This window comes from Canis lupus, chromosome 34 (assembly GCF_048164855.1).
Source record: "Canis lupus baileyi chromosome 34, mCanLup2.hap1, whole genome shotgun sequence".
Classification (NCBI taxonomy): domain Eukaryota; kingdom Metazoa; phylum Chordata; class Mammalia; order Carnivora; family Canidae; genus Canis; species Canis lupus.
In genome coordinates, this window is record NC_132871.1 from 34,591,750 (window position 1) to 34,607,500 (window position 15,751).

General features: G+C 47.9%; 1 long non-coding RNA gene across 2 annotated transcripts; it reads right to left on the reverse strand.

Annotated features, from left to right (window-relative positions):
* Window positions 1-249: 249 nt before the first annotated feature.
* Window positions 250-11,209, reverse strand: LOC140624372 (uncharacterized). 2 transcript variants are annotated; one of them, XR_012023854.1, is made up of 4 exons: window positions 10,873-11,209; window positions 9,862-9,931; window positions 8,086-8,243; window positions 250-911 (listed from the first exon to the last, which is right to left on the reverse strand). It is a non-coding gene; the product is annotated as an uncharacterized lncRNA (long non-coding RNA). The 2 variants fall into 2 exon arrangements; XR_012023855.1 differs by lacking the exon at window positions 8,086-8,243.
* Window positions 11,210-15,751: the final 4,542 nt, after the last annotated feature.

Consider the following 15,751-nt stretch of genomic DNA (forward strand, 5'->3'; position numbering starts at 1 on the left):
TCGAACAGATGGGAATGTCCCCCTCCGGAATGTGTCATACAAGAAGATAGGCAAAAATCTTCTGTACTTTCCTGATGTGCTGATGCAATTAACTCAGAGATGTACCTGTGATGTACTGTGGGCCAGGAGCCAGTGGTCAAGAGAGAATCCTTGAGACATTTTCCATGCAAAAAGGTGTTTTTATTAAAGTATGGGGACAGGACCCCTGGGCCTGAAAAGCTTCACCAGGATTATGAGGAGCCTTGGTTATAATCTTTTAAGTTGCTGTGTGGGATGGGGACTCTAGAGATCAAAGAAGTTTCCAAAAGGATGTTCACACTTGAAAGATTTATAGGATCCTGGAGGTCTGGCTATCAGCAAACAAATGTTGCTTTTGGCCTCTAGCAAAGCATTAACATTCAGGCAGCTGTGAATTCTTGTAAGAATGTCCCACTCTGTCGGTTTCAAGTATTTGTTTATGGACTGCAAGTTTGTTAGGAAATGTAATTGTAGGGATGCCTGAGTGGCTCAGTGGTTGATCCTGGGGTCCTAGGATGGGGTTCCACATTGGGCTTCCCACAGGGAGCCTGCTTCTCCCTTTGTCTCTGTCTCTGCCTCTCTCTCTTTCTCTCTCTCTCTCTCTGTGTGTCTCTCATGAGCAAATAAAATCTTTTTTTAAAAAAGCAGATATAATTTTAAACTATATTTTTTTGGCCTTAGTTCCCCCTATCACCTGGGTCTTCTATCCCTCCATGCATCTCTTGGTTCGTTGGCCTTTGGTGGTGAAGAATCCAAAGGATATGAGGCAGGAGGTGAGTGAGATGGGATTAAGCCAATGAAGTAATTTCCCAGGGAGCTTGGGTAAGAGAAGTGCAGCAGGCAGAATGAAGTGAGAAAGTCAGGTTCTTGTCTCACGGAGTCGAAGAATGAATCTGGTGGACAAAGAGTGAGTAAAGCGACGGGAGTTTATTAAGCAAGGATACTGAGAAAGCTCTCAGGAGTGGGAGGGGCCCAGGCTGGGTTGCCCACATGAGTAAGGACTAGTGATAACATCTTTCACATCTTTAATGGTTTACTTCTTTTTGGAGTCTGGTTATCCTTTTTTGGGCACAGAGGACTGTCCTAAAAAAGACCCTCTCTACCCATACCTAGGGCAGGGTGGTCTCGTTTGTTTCTTTATTTCTGGTTTCCTTACATCTCAGCATCCTTAGGATCTTTGTGAGCCTGAATCTGTAGCCCCCTACCTATTTCTTCCTACCTAGACTCTCCTGTCCCTCAGTCAAGAACAGGAGAGATGTGGCTCTGAGAAAAGGTGCACTAAGAAACATTGTCACAGTTTCAATATTCCCTCCCCACAATTTGTGAGACCCAATTACTTCCAAACTCCTTTTTCCTCCTTTTTGTTTTGGATGGCAATGCTGCTCTGTGACTGACCTACACAACCAATGGCTCAGTAACAGTTCAACACAGTGGAGAGAACCCAAGGGTCTGCTGGGGAAGCATGAAGGAGAACTGTGGACTTGCTTGTTTTGCCCTCAGAAATCAGCATTAAGGATCCTGATATGAAGTTCAAAAGACTGCAGGTAGTACTCTGGGACATAGATCGAAACCCAGTGGGGACGGAGCCTGTCTCTGTACCTGTCATATAGAAGGCCAAATAGACTTCTTTTTGGAATGGATGGGTGTTGAATAAATAGGAGAATCTGTGTATGCTGGGTCTGTTTCAGGTCACTGATTCATACTTAGGGAAAGACATTAATCCAGGGACTGGTTCTCTGAACAAGTCCTGGGAAAACATATCCTAAGTTATTCAAAAAGAGTAGTAAGATAGATAAGGAGTTCAGAATTGAGAAAAATATTAAAATCATCTGAGGAAAGTAGAGGTGTTCATCACGCAAGTGGGTTTCTTGCAATTTACTCACTTATAGCTTGTATATTCTGAACAGAAAAACAGAAAGGGAAGGAACCGCATGTGCTTGAGGTCATCAATTTCATCTATAAAAAGGAAATAATACTGCCTGTCCCGTGACACTGTTGTGAGGACTAATAGTGATGGTTGTTGATGTAGAGACTTGCTAGGTCCAGTCACCATAAAATGTAAAAACAACACACTTTTTTTTTTAATTTATTTTTTTATTGGTGTTCAATTTACTAACATACAGAATAACACCCAGTGCCCGTCACCCATTCACTCCCACCCCCCGCCCTCCTCCCCTTCTACCACCCCTAGTTCGTTTCCCAGAGTTAGCAGTCTTTACGTTCTGTCTCCCTTTCTGATATTTCCCACACATTTCTTCTCCCTTCCCTTATTTTCCCTTTCACTATTATTTATATTCCCCAAATGAATGAGAACATATAATGTTTGTCCTTCTCCGACTGACTTACTTCACTCAACAGAATACCCTCCAGTTCCATCCACGTTGAAGCAAATGGTGGGTAGTTGTCATTTCTAATAGCTGAGTAATATTCCATTGTATACATAAACCACATCTTCTTTATCCATTCATCTTTCTTTGGACACCGAGGCTCCTTCCACAGTTTGGCTATCGTGGCCATTGCTGCTAGAAACATCGGGGTGCAGGTGTCCCGGCGTTTCATTGCATTTGTATCTTTGGGGTAAATCCCCAACAGTGCAATTGCTGGGTCGTAGGGCAGGTCTATTTTTAACTGTTTGAGGAACCTCTACACAGTTTTCCAGAGTGGCTGCACCAGTTCACAGTCCTACCAACAGTGTAAGAGGGTTCCCTTTTCTCCGCATCCTCTCCAACATTTGTTGTTTCCTGCCTGGTTAATTTTCCCCATTCTCACTGGTGTGAGGTGGTATCTCATTGTAGTTTTCATTTGTATTTCCCTGATGGCAAGTGATGCAGAGCATTTTCTCATATGCATGTTGGCCATGTCTATGTCTTCCTCTGTGAGATTTCTGTTCATGTCTTTTGCCCATTTCATGATTGGATTGTTTGTTTCTTTGGTGTTGAGTTTAAGAAGTTCTTTATAGATCTTGGAAACTAGCCCTTTATCTGATATGTCATTTGCAAATATCTTCTCCCATTCTGTAGGTTGTCTTTGAGTTTTGTTGACTGTATCCTTTGCTGTGCAAAAGCTTCTTATCTTGATGAAGTCCCAATAGTAGTTCATTTTTGCTTTTGTTTCTTTTGCCTTCGTGGATGTATCTTGCAAGAAGTTACTATGGCCGAGTTCAAAAAGGGTGTTGCCTGTGTTCTTCTCTAGGATTTTGATGGAATCTTGTCTCACATTTAGATCTTTCATCCATTTTGAGTTTATCTTTGTGTATGGTGAAAGAGAGTGGTCTAGTTTCATTCTTCTGCATGTGGATGTCCAATTTTCCCAGCACCATTTATTGAAGAGACTGTCTTTCTTCCAATGGATAGTCTTTCCTCCTTTATCGAATATTAGTTGCCCATAAAGTTCAGGGTCCACTTCTGGATTCTCTATTCTGTTCCACTGATCTATGTGTCTGTTTTTGTGCCAGTACCACACTGTCTTGATGACCACAGCTTTGTAGTACAACCTGAAATCTGGCATTGTGATGCCCCCAGCTATGGTTTTCTTTTTTAAAATTCCCCTGGCTATTCGGGCCTTTTCTGATTCCACACAAATCTTAAAATAATTTGTTCTAACTCTCTGAAGAAAGTCCATGGTATTTTGATAGGGATTGCATTAAACGTGTATATTGCCCTGGGTAACATTGACATTTTCACAATATTAATTCTGCCAATCCATGAGCATGGAATATTTTTCCATCTCTTTGTGTCTTCCTCAATTTCTTTCAGAAGTGTTCTATAGTTTTGAGGGTATAGATCCTTTACATGTTTGGTGAGGTTTATTCCTAGGTATCTTATGCTTTTGGGTGCAATTGTAAATGGGATTGACTCCTTAATTTCTCTTTCTTCAGTCTCATTGTTAGTGTATAGAAATGCCACTGACTTCTGGGCATTGATTTTGTATCCTGCCACACTACCGAATTGCTGTATGAGTTCTAGCAATCTTGGGGTGGAGACTTTTGGGTTTTCTATGTAGAGTATCATGTCATCGGCGAAGAGGGAGAGTTTGACCTCTTCTTTGCCAATTTGAATGCCTTTAATGTCTTTTTGTTGTCTGATTGCTGAGGCTAGGACTTCCAGTACTATGTTGAACAGCAGTGGTGAGAGTGGACATCCCTGTCTTGTTCCTGATCTTAGGGGAAAGGCTCCCAGTGCTTCCCCATTGAGAATGATATTTGCTGTGGGCTTTTCATAGATGGCTTTTAAGATGTCGAGGAATGTTCCCTCTATCCCTACACTCTGAAGAGTTTTGATCAGGAATGGATGCTGTATTTTGTCAAATGCTTTCTCTGCATCCAATGAGAGGATCATATGGTTCTTGGTTTTTCTCTTGCTGATATGATGAATCACATTGATTGTTTTACGGGTGTTGAACCAGCCTTGTGTCCCAGGGATAAATCCTACTTGGTCATGGTGAATAATTTTCTTAATGTACTGTTGGATCCTATTGGCCAGTATCTTGTTGAGAATTTTTGCATCCATGTTCATCAGGGATATTGGTCTGTAATTCTCCTTTTTGGCGGGGTCTTTGTCTGGCTTTGGAATTAAGGTGATGCTGGCTTCATAGAACGAATTTGGAAGTACTCCATCTCTTTCTATCTTTCCAAACAGCTTTAGGAGAATAGGTATGGTTTCTTCTTTAAACGTTTGATAAAATTTCCCTGGGAAGCCATCTGGCCCTGGACTCTTGTGTCTTGGGAGGTTTTTGATGACTGCTTCAATTTCCTCCCTGGTTATTGGCCTGTTCAGGTTTTCTATTTCTTCCTGTTCCAGTTTTGGTAGTTTGTGGCTTTCCAGGAATGCGTCCATTTCTTCTAGATTGCCTAATTTATTGGCGTATAGCTGTTCATAATATGTTTTTAAAATCGTTTGTATTTCCTTGGTGTTGGTAGTGATCTCTCCTTTCTCATTCATGATTTTATTAATTTGAGTCTTCTCTCTCTTCTTTTTAATAAGGCTGGCTAATGGTTTATCTATCTTATTAATTCTTTCAAAGAACCAACTCCTGGTTCTGTTGATCTGTTCCACAGTTCTTCTGGTCTCGATTTCGTTGAGTTCTGCTCGAATCCTTATTAACTCCCTTCTTCTCTTGGGTGTAGGATCTATTTGCTGTTTTTTCTCTAGCTCCTTTATGTGTAAGGTTAGCTTTTGTATTTGAGTTCTTTCCAGTTTTTGAATGGATGCTTGTATTGCGATGTATTTCCCCCTTAGGACTGCTTTTGCTGCATCCCAAAGATTTTGAACGGTTGTATCTTCATTCTCCTTAGTTTCCATGAATCTTTTTAATTCTTCCTTAATTTCCTGGTTGACCCTTTTATCTTTTAGCAGGATGGTCCTTAACCTCCATGTGTTTGAGGTCCTTCCAAACTTCTTGTTGTGATTTAGTTCTAATTTCAAGGCATTATGGTCCGAGAATATGCAGGGGACAATCCCAATCTTTTGGTATCGTTTCAGACCCGATTTGTGACCCAATATGTGGTCTATTCTGGAGAAAGTTCCATGTGCGCTTGAGAAGAATGTGTATTCAGTTGAGTTTGGATGTAACGTTCTGTAGATATCTGTGAAATCCATCTGGTCCAGTGTATCATTTAAAGCTCTCGTTTCTTTGGAGATGTTTTGCTTAGAAGACCTATCGAGTATAGAAAGAGCTAGATTGAAGTCACCAAGTATAAGTGTATTATTATCTAAGTATTTCTTCACTTTGGTTAATAATTGATGTATATATTTGGCAGCTCCCACATTCGGAGCATATATATTGAGGATTGTTAAGTCCTCTTGTTGAATAGATCCTTTAAGTATGATATAGTGTCCCTCTTCATCTCTCACTACAGTCTTTGGGGTAAATTTTAGTTTATCTGATATAAGGATGGCTACCCCTGCTTTCTTTTGAGGACCATTCGAATGGTAAATGGTTCTCCAACCTTTTATTTTCAGGCTGTAGGTGTCCTTCTGTCTAAAATGAGTCTCTTGTAGACAGCAAATAGATGGGTCCTGCTTTTTTATCCAGTCAGAAACCCTGCGCCTTTTGATGGGGTCATTAAGCCCGTTCACATTCATAGTTACTATTGAGAGATATGAGTTTAGTGTCATCATGATATCTATTCAGTCTTTGTTTTTGTGGACTGTTCCACTGAACTTCTTCTTAAAGGGGAATTTTAAGAGTCCCCCTTAAAATTTCTTGCAGAGCTGGTTTGGAGGTCACATATTCTTTTAGTTGCTGCCTGTCTTGGAAGCTCTTTATCTCTCCTTCCATTTTGAATGAGAGCCTTGCTGGATAAAGTATCCTTGGTTGCATGTTCTTCTCATTTAGGACCCTGAATATATCCTGCCAGACCTTTCTGGCCTGCCAGGTCTCTGTGGAGAGGTCTGCTGTTACCCTAATACTCCTCCCCATAAAATTCAGGGATTTCTTGTCTCTTGCTGCTTTAAGGATCTTCTCCTTATCTTTGGAATTTGCAAGCTTCACAATTAAATGTCGAGGTGTTGAACGGTTTTTATTGATTTTAGGGGGGGATCTCTCTATTTCCTGGATCTGAATGCCTGTTTCCCTTCCCAGATTAGGAAAGTTTTCAGCTAGAATTTGTTCAAATACATATTCTGGCCCTCTGTCCCTTTCGGCGTCCTCGGGAACCCCAATTAAACGTTGGTTTTTCTTCCTCAGGCTGTCGTTTATTTCCCTTAATCTATCTTCATGGTCTTTTAATTGTTTGTCTCTTTTTTCCTCAGTTTCCCTCTTTGCTATCAACTTGTCTTCTATGTCACTCACTCGTTCTTCCACCTCGTTAACCCTCGTCGTTAGGACTTCTAGTTTGAATTGCATCTCATTCAATTGATTTTTAATTTCTGCCTGATTAGCTCTAAATTCTGCAGTCATGAAGTCTCTTGAGTCCTTTATACTTTTTTCTAGAGCCACCAGTAGCTGTATAATAGTCCTTCTGAATTGGCTTTCTGACATTGAATTGTAATCCAGATTTTGTAACTCTGTGGGAGAGAGGACTGTTTCTGATTCTTTCTTTTGAGGTGAGGTTTTCCTTCTAGTCATTTTGCTCAGTGCAGAGTGGCCCAAAGCAAATTGTATTGGGAAAACGAGAAAAAGAGAGGAGAGAAAGAAGGAAAGAAAAGAGAAAGAGAAAAAAAAAAGGGAAGAAAAAGAGAAAAAAAAACGAAAAAAAAAAAAAGAAGAAAAAGAGAAAGAAAAAGAAAGGAGAAAAAAAGGGGGTGGGGGAAGGAAACAAATCAAAAAGCAAAACAAAACAAAACAAAACAAAAAAAAAAGAACCACAGGGGAGTATCTTCTGATTCTGTGTTCTTTAAGTCCCTTGGCTTCCCCTGGAAGTTGTCAGTCTAGCTGATCTTCTGGGGGAGGGGCCTGTTGTGCTGATTTTCAGGTGTTAGCAGTTGGGTAGCTGCTCTGCCCCTGCCTGGTGCAGGGCTCAGTGGGGGTTGTTTACCCCGTGAGGCCGCAGGAGGAACAGCCCCAGTGGCGGGGCAGCTCTGGAAACCTGGATTCAGCTCGGGCAGGAACTCCGTCTGCAGGGCCTGGAGGCTCCGGGGCGGGGCCGTTGCTCTGCTCAGCTGGGGCAGGAGCGTCCTTGCTGTCCTGGGCCCTCCCGGCCTCTGCCTGTCCCGGGGGAGGCAGGATCCTGGGCTGTGTCTCGGCGCCCTGTGCTCCGGAGCCTGCGCTGTTGGATTCGCGCTCCCGGGCTGCGCAACCCCCTCCGCGGAGCTGCCGCCCGAGCCCCTCCGAGCTGCTCCGGGTCCCGCCGCGCGCTGCAGCCCTTATGGAGCTCGGCGCACTCTCCTGGGCGCGCAGTTGCTCTGTTACTGTCCCAGGGAGCCCGAGGGCATCCTCGCCCTCCTGGGTCTTGCTCCAACTCCCCGCGAGCCCCTTTCCCCCGGGAAGGTCGGTGCAGCTCCTGCGTCTCCGGGACGGGGCTCTCCTGTCCTGGGGACACTCGCCCTGGCCTCAGCCCAGCTCCTCGCGGGGCCCCTCCTCCTTGGAGGCCTTTGTTCCTTTATTTCTTTTTCCCCGTCTTCCTACCTTGATAGATGCGCGAACTCTTCTCACTGTAGCATTCCAGCTGGTCTCTCTTTAAATCTCAGGCCGAATTCATAGATTTTCAGGATAATTTGAAGGTTTTCTAGGTAGTTTGGTGGAGACAGGTGATTTGGAGACCCTACTCTTCCGCCATCTTGCTCCTCCCCCCAAAAACAACACACTTGATTAATATAGCTACCAATATAGCTGCCATATACTTTTTCATTTTATTTATTTATTTATTTATTTATTTATTTATTTATTTATTTATTTATTATTTGAGAGAGAGAGAGGGAGAGAGAGGCAGAGACACAGATAGAGGGAGAAGCAGGTTCCATGCAGGGAGCCTGACGTGGGACTCCATGCTGCATCTCCAGCATCCCACACTGGGCTGAAGGTGGCGCTAAATCGCTGAGCCACCGGGGCTGCCCTACAATATACTTGTTAAAAATATATTTTATCTATTTATTCATGAGAGAGAGAGAGAGGCAGAGACACAGGCAGAGGGAGAGGCAGGCTCCATGCAGGGAGCCCGAAGTGGGACTCCATTCTGGGTCTCCAGGATCACGCCCTGGGCAGAAGGCAGTGCTAAACGGCTGAGCCACCCAGGCTGCCCATTTTCAATTCTTAAAACACACAATTCGACTTCTTTCTAGCAAAGTTTTATGTGAGTTGGTGTACCTATCAATTAAAAGCTGTAGGGTATGGATCCCAGACTGCCCCTAAGGTGCATGTTCAGAGCCCTTCCAATTCCTCCAAGTGCAGCCTGGAAACCACCGAGCTGGTCTGAGGTCACATCCACAGCTGTGGGAACCAAGTGCCAGAGGCCGTCACGATTTACTGGATCAGAAACCCAGTTGTCTCCTGAGGCATCTGAGTCAGGGAATTGGTTTTTCTCAGGGCAGGGTGAAAAAAACCTTACACGATCAGGATTTCTCTCATCCCAAGAAAAATGCTTAGGTTTTTTTTGTTTGTTTCTTTTTTCTCATGTTGTTTGGCTATTTCTCTTGTCACATTGCCCTACTTCCTTTGGTAATTAGTTTTGGAAAGAAATCATTCACATAATGAAAATGATCTAGAAACTCAGGTTAAAAAATTTTTCTAGCCAGTGTGGATATGTGTGATTCACAGTTGCTTTAAGCCTACAGAAATTTGTTTGCACAAATTAATAACAACTTTTAATAAACAGACTTTACTGTTCACTGCTAAAAATATTCCTGTCAGAAGGGCAAGACAGCCGAAGAGTAGGGTCCCCAAGTCACCTGTCCCTACCAAACTACCTAGCTAACTCTCAAATCATCCTGAAAACCTATGAATTCGGCCTGAGATTTAAAGAGAGAACAGCTGGAACACTACAGTGAGAAGAGTTCGCATTTCTATTAAGGCGGTTCCCACCTTGGCTTCACCGGGACCTGGTGACTGTGGTCTCCACCTTTGCCTCACCTGGACCTGGTGACTCTGGTCCCCACCTGGGCCTCACCTGGACATGGTAGCTGTGGACTTCATCTGGACCTGGTGACTGTGGTCCCCACCTGGGCCTCACCATACCTGGTGACTGGGCTCCTCAGCTACCAATGACTAACATCCAGGATGGACCCTTATTTGCTACTGACACCAGTACCATCCCCAGGGTCTCACTTGTTCCTGGTGACTATGGTCCTTGTCTGGGCTGACCTGACTCATCCTTGGCTCTGATCCTCTCCTGGGCCTCCCCTGCCTTGCAGGTATGGTCTCCCTTGTCGTGGGTGTGTATTGTCTATGGTCCCTTCTGGGCCTCACCTGATGGTACCGGGCCACGATATCCTCCCTTCACAAGGCCAGTAGGTTCTCCGAGTCCTCCTGCATGGTGCTGCAATCCAAACACATCCAAGAATGACGGCACATGAAAACCTTCCGAGGACACATGCGTCTGGGTGCTCCCCGTGGGCAGGTCCCCCTCCATCTGACCAGAGCCGGAGACAACCCCATAGCCCTGAGGGGCAGAGGCTTGGCTAGAACATCACACGCCGGCCCTCACTGCCTGTCTGTCACTCGCCCACCTACAGTCCACCTTCCCAGCCACTGTCCCAGGACACGCCGTCACGCTGGGATCACAGTGCGCTCCCACCCCGGTATCAGGAGCACACGGGCGGGGGACCCAGGAGGCTCTGGCGAACTGCCGATCTGATGCTCGGGTTGATGTCTCCCAGCCCGGGGGATATCGAAGGTTTCTCTTAGATTCCACAAGCACAACGACCGAGGGGAGAAAGCAACGGACTAGACTTCATCAAAATTAAAACCTGATGCCAGCAAGAGTGCGACCAAACTCCCCACACTGAGGGCAACGATGCGTGAATAGCCTGAGGGGGGTTCTGGGGGGAGCACGAGGGACTCTGCCCGCATTCCAGTGCGTGAAGAGTAAGCCTGCTCACCGGTCAGGGGGACCCAGCAGGCCCTGACCGTCCTCCCCTCACCACAGAGTGGGGCGGGGGGGTGTCATCCCTGTCGGGGTCCTTGCATCTAGGACGGGCTGGAAAGGTCACGTATTGTGTCTCCCTGAATAGCACAGGCCTTACAGGGGAGCGGGGGTCCCGAGGGAGCTGCCAAACTCTGACTGCAGCCTCTTTCCCTGGACAGGGCCTTAGGGGGCCACCCTCACCCCGTGGGGCTGTGGAAGGGCTGCAGGAGCTGCTCAAGGTCATCTCATTGGGGTCGGGGTGTTTTGGACCCCAGCCCAGGAGGCCAGCGCCCCCACCCGGACCCACAGGCCCCAGAGTGGCCCACGGGGAGCAGGCATCAGGGGCCACTCACCTGTGACCTATCGCTGTGTGAGCGCCTCCTCTTTATGCATCGTGTACTGGGTAGAGTGGGAGAGTTGGGGAACTGGGTAGAGTGGGAGTTCTGGGGTACTGGGGAGAGTGGGAGAGTTGGGGTACTGGGGAGAGTGGGAGTACTGGGGAGAGTGGGAGAGTTGGGGTACTGGGGTGAGTGTGAGTACTGGGGAGAGTGGGGGTACTGGGGAGAGTGGGGGTACTGAGGAGAGTGGGAGTACTGAGCTACTTGGGAGAGCAGGAGAGTCGGGTCGCTGTGAGCCAGATCCAAAGCACGAGTGCTTCCGAAGGTCTGCAGAAGCACAGTGAGCGCCAGGCAGTAGTGGAACCCGGGGGCGTCACAGTTCCGCCCACAGTGGGGTCCCGCATCATCACTGTGGGCAGGCGGGGTCCAATCAGCACTTAGCCCTTCACCCTGAAGGCCAAGGGTCCCGGGGGAGGGTCCTGTCCCCCCGCCAGGTGGGAAGGGGATGCAGGCACCCTCCCCCATCCTCGGGCCCTGCAGGCCTCCCACCATTCTAGGCAGACTGGGGGTCACAGATGTCCCCCCGACCCCCAGAGTTCACAGCATGGGGTCGCACTTAACATTTGAGGGGCTCCTGGGTGGTTCAGTCGGTTCCACATCGACTCTTTAATTTGGCTCAGGTCAGGATCTCGAGGTTGTGGCATGGAGCCTCACGTGGGGCTCGGGCTCCGTTGGGTGAGGAGTCCACTCCAGGTTCCCCTCTCCCTCTGCTCCTCCCTACCGCACCCTCTCTCAAGTAAATTTTCTAAAAATTAACATGAAGACACGTGAGCATCTTTATCCCCTCTGCAGAGGTGTCTTCGTGTGTGTAACGACCGTGTAAATGCCTTTCACGGACCCACCGGGAGTCCTACCAGAAACCCCTTTTCCTTGATATTTACTGAAGTACAGTCAACACACAATGTGACAGTAGTTTCAGGGCTACAACTAGAGACTTGACAATTCTGTGCCTTACTCAGCTCCCCCCACGAGAAGCAGCGTCACCGTCTGTCCCCGTATAAAGTTATCACAACAGTACTGACTCTATTCCCTAGGCTGTATTTTCTAAATTTCTGTGACTTATTTTATTTACAAACCAGACGCTTATAGCTGTTACTATTGTTCATCTACGTCGCCCGTGTCCTACCCACGGCCCCTCTGTCCATCAGTCAGCAGGATCCATCACATTAACCAGAGAAAGGACATGGGGCAGCCCCCGGTGGTTCAGCGGTTTAGCGCCTGCCTTCAGCCCAGGGCGTGATCCTGGAGTCCCGGGATCGAGTCCCACGTCGGGTTCCCTACATGGAGCCGCCTTCTCCCTCTGCCAGTGTCTCTGTCTTTCTCTCTCTGTGTCTCTGTGTCTCTCAAGGATATATAAATAAAATCTTAAAAAAAAGAAAAACGAGAGAAAGGACAAAAAGCATACGATCCTCAAGAGTTGCAGAAAAAACATTTGACAAAATACAGCATCAAAAGCATAGTGGGTTTTGAGGAAATGTCTATCAAGAGAATAAAGGCCGCTAGGAAGCTGACATCATCTTCAAGGGTGAAAACCTGAAATCGTCTCCCCTAAGAGCAGGAACAAGCCAAGGAGGTCCCCTCTCAGCACTGGAAGTCTTAATGTAGTCAACAGGAAACAGCAAAGGTTTCACACCTGGAAGGGGGACGTCACACTGTCCCTATTTGCTGAAGACGCGGTACTAGAAACAGGAAACCCGAGAGCCCACACCAAAACCTGTTAGAACTAATGATTGAATTCAGTAAATTCACGGGACACCAACTGAACCTACAGAGCTCAGTAGCCTTGCTGTGTCCCAATAATGAGCACTCAGGAAGGAAATGAAGGACGTGACTCCCTTCTCAGGAGCATCACAGAGAATAAATAATGAGCCTGAACCAAAGGAGCACAAGACTTATGCACTGAGCCATACCAGGCTCTGGGAGGTCGTCCTGGGCTCGTGGGGTGGAAGCCTCATCTTGTGAAAGTGTCCGCAGTTCCTGAAGCCACCCTCGGTTTCACTGTCATTCCTATCAAAATCATGGTGGTAGATCCTAGAAATAGGAAAAAAAAAAAAAAAACCTAACATCTGTCAGCCCCCCCGGACAGCAAATCAGTATTGGAAAAGCAGGACAGAGCGGGACGCAGCACTTTCCTATTTCAAACGATGTCACAGAGACACAGGATAAAGCAGTGTGGTTCTCGGACCCCTGGCTGGCTCTGTCGGTTAAGCATCCGACTCCTGACCTCCCCTCCGGTCCTGATCTCGGGGTCCTGAGTTCTAGCCCTGGGTTGGGCCATGAACGAGGCGTGGCACCTACTTAGACCCACAGGGGGTAGTTCCAGCATAAGCTGAAGGAGCAGAACAGAGAGTCCAGAAGGAAATGTGCTCTGATACAACTGATATTTTTTAACTTAATTTAATTTAAACCCAATTAAGTAACGTATAGTGTTTTTGTTATAACGAAAGTATAATTCTACTTTCAGAGGTAGAATTCAGGGATCCACCAGTTGGAGAGAACAGCAGTGCTCGTGACATCACCTGCCCTCCTTCGTGCCCGTCCCCCGTTAACCCCTCCCCCCCTCCCCTCCAGCGACCTTCAGTTTGTTTCCTATGATTAAGAGTCTGTATTTCCTGCATCTGTTTTCATCTTATTTGTTTTTCCTTCCCTTCACAGTAGTTCATCTGCTTTGCTTCTTTAATTCCACCTATGAATGACACCACACGGTCATTCTCTTTCCCGACTGACTTATTTCACTTAACACGATCCCTCTAGTTCTATCCGCGTCATTGCAAATGGCAAGATTTCCTTCTCTTTGATAGCTGAGTACCATTCCTCTCTCTATGACCATCATCTATCTCCCATCCTCTTTATCCATCATCTGTCTGAAGGCACCGAGGCTCCTCCCACAGTGTGGCTACTGTGGACCCGGCTGCTGTAGACATTGGGGCACAGGTGTCCCGGCGTTTCATTGCATCTGTATCTTCAGAGTGAGCTCCAGGCCGTGCACCTGCCGGTCGCAGGGCAGGTCTATCGGTAACTTCCTGAGGAACCTCCTGACTGTTTCCAGGGCGGCTGCACTAGCCCGCGGTCCCGCCCACAGTGGAAGAGGGTTGAGTCTTGGCAGATGTGGTAAAAGTTTGGTCCACATTTCATTTCGCATCCTGTGGGTTCCAATTCATTGTCCTTAAGCATTTCTGGGGAAGCTGGGTGTTGTGCTCCATTTCAGCGCGACGTTTCCAAAGCTCCTAGGTCTCAGCTGGAGCCTGGAAGGAGGCAGGTCCGGCCCTGGGCGCGGGGACGCCGCCTCCTGCAAGGCCTCCTTCAGCTCCTGAGCGTTCCGCAGGGGGCGCCCGAACCCTGGCCCGGGTCAAGGGCGCACGTGCACAGTAGGCCTCGTCCGCCAGCAGTAACAGGAGCCCCTCTGCACTCTGGAGGCCTGAGGAGGACGTGGGGCCGCGTCCACGCTGACAGGAGCCCCGGCCTCCTCAGTACCCGCGGGTAGGCTTCAGGACCATGTGGGGCTGCCTCCACAGTGACAGGAGCCCTGGCCTCCTCAGGACTCCCGGTGAGGCTTCCAGAGGATGTGGAGCCCCGTCCTCGCTGACAGGAGCCTGGTCTCCTCAGGGCCCGTGGTGAGACTTCAGGAAAATGTGGGGCTGCGTCCTCGCTGACAGGAGCCCCGGCCTCTTTAGGACCCACGGTGAGTTTTCGGGATGACGTGGGGCTGTGTCCGCGGGGACAGGAGCCCCAGCCTCCTCAGGACCCGCGGGGAGTTTGCGGGATGACGTGGGGTCGCGTCCACGCTGACAGGAGCCCCAGCCTCCTCAGGACCTGCGGTGAGTCTTCGGGATGATGTGGGGCCTCGTCTACGCTGACAGGAGTCCCGGCCTTTTCAGGACCCGCGGGTAGGCTTCAGTCCCATGTGGGGCTGTGTCCATGGTGACAGGAGCCTGGCCTCCTCAGAACCTGTGGGGAGGCTTCTGGAGGATGTGTGGCATAATCCACAGTGACAGGACCCCTCTCGTCCTCAGGACCCGCTGTCTATGACTCAGGAAGACATGGGGCCATGTCCGCCATGACAGGAGTCCAGCTTCCTCAGGACCCGCTGGAGGACCCTGGAGGCGCTGTTCAGAGTCACATCCACCTCAGCAGGGCTACTCAGAACGACAAGGTAAGTGAATGGGGAGAATTGAGATAGGGTTAGGGTTTAGGGTGAGCAATAGGTGGTTAAGGTTAGGTTAGATGATATGGATTAGTGATCATGGTTATGGGTACGAGTTACTGGTGAGGGTGATGGATGGGGTAAGGATCAAGAGGTAGGAGTTAAAGTAAGGTATTAGGAATTAGGAAATTGAGTTAGGGTCTGTTTTAGGGTAATGTTACAGATAGGTTATAGGGTTTAGGGTTAGGGAATGGGAGGGAATACGGTTAGAGATAGAGTGGGGATTGGGGTTAGAGTTTAGGGTAAGGGGTGAAGGCAGGGTTAGGGTTATGGGTTAGGGTTTGGGCCAAGGGTTTGAGCTAGGTTTAGGTTACGGGTTGGTGTTAGGGTTAGGGAACGGGTTAGGGAACGGGTTAGGGTTAGGAGTTAGGGGTTAGGGTTAGGGAACGGGTTAGGTTTAGGGATAGGGAACGGGTTAGGTTTAGGGTTAGGGTTAGGGAACGGGTTAGGGTTAGGGTTAGGAGTTAGGGGTTAGGGTTAGGGTTAGGGTTAGGGTTAGGGTTAGGGTTAGGGGTTAGGGTTAGGGTTAGGGGTTAGGGTTAGGGTTAGGGTTAGGGTTAGGGTTAGGGTTAGGGGTTAGGGTTAGGGTTAGGGTTAGGGTTAGGGTTAGGGTTAGGGTTAGGGAACGGG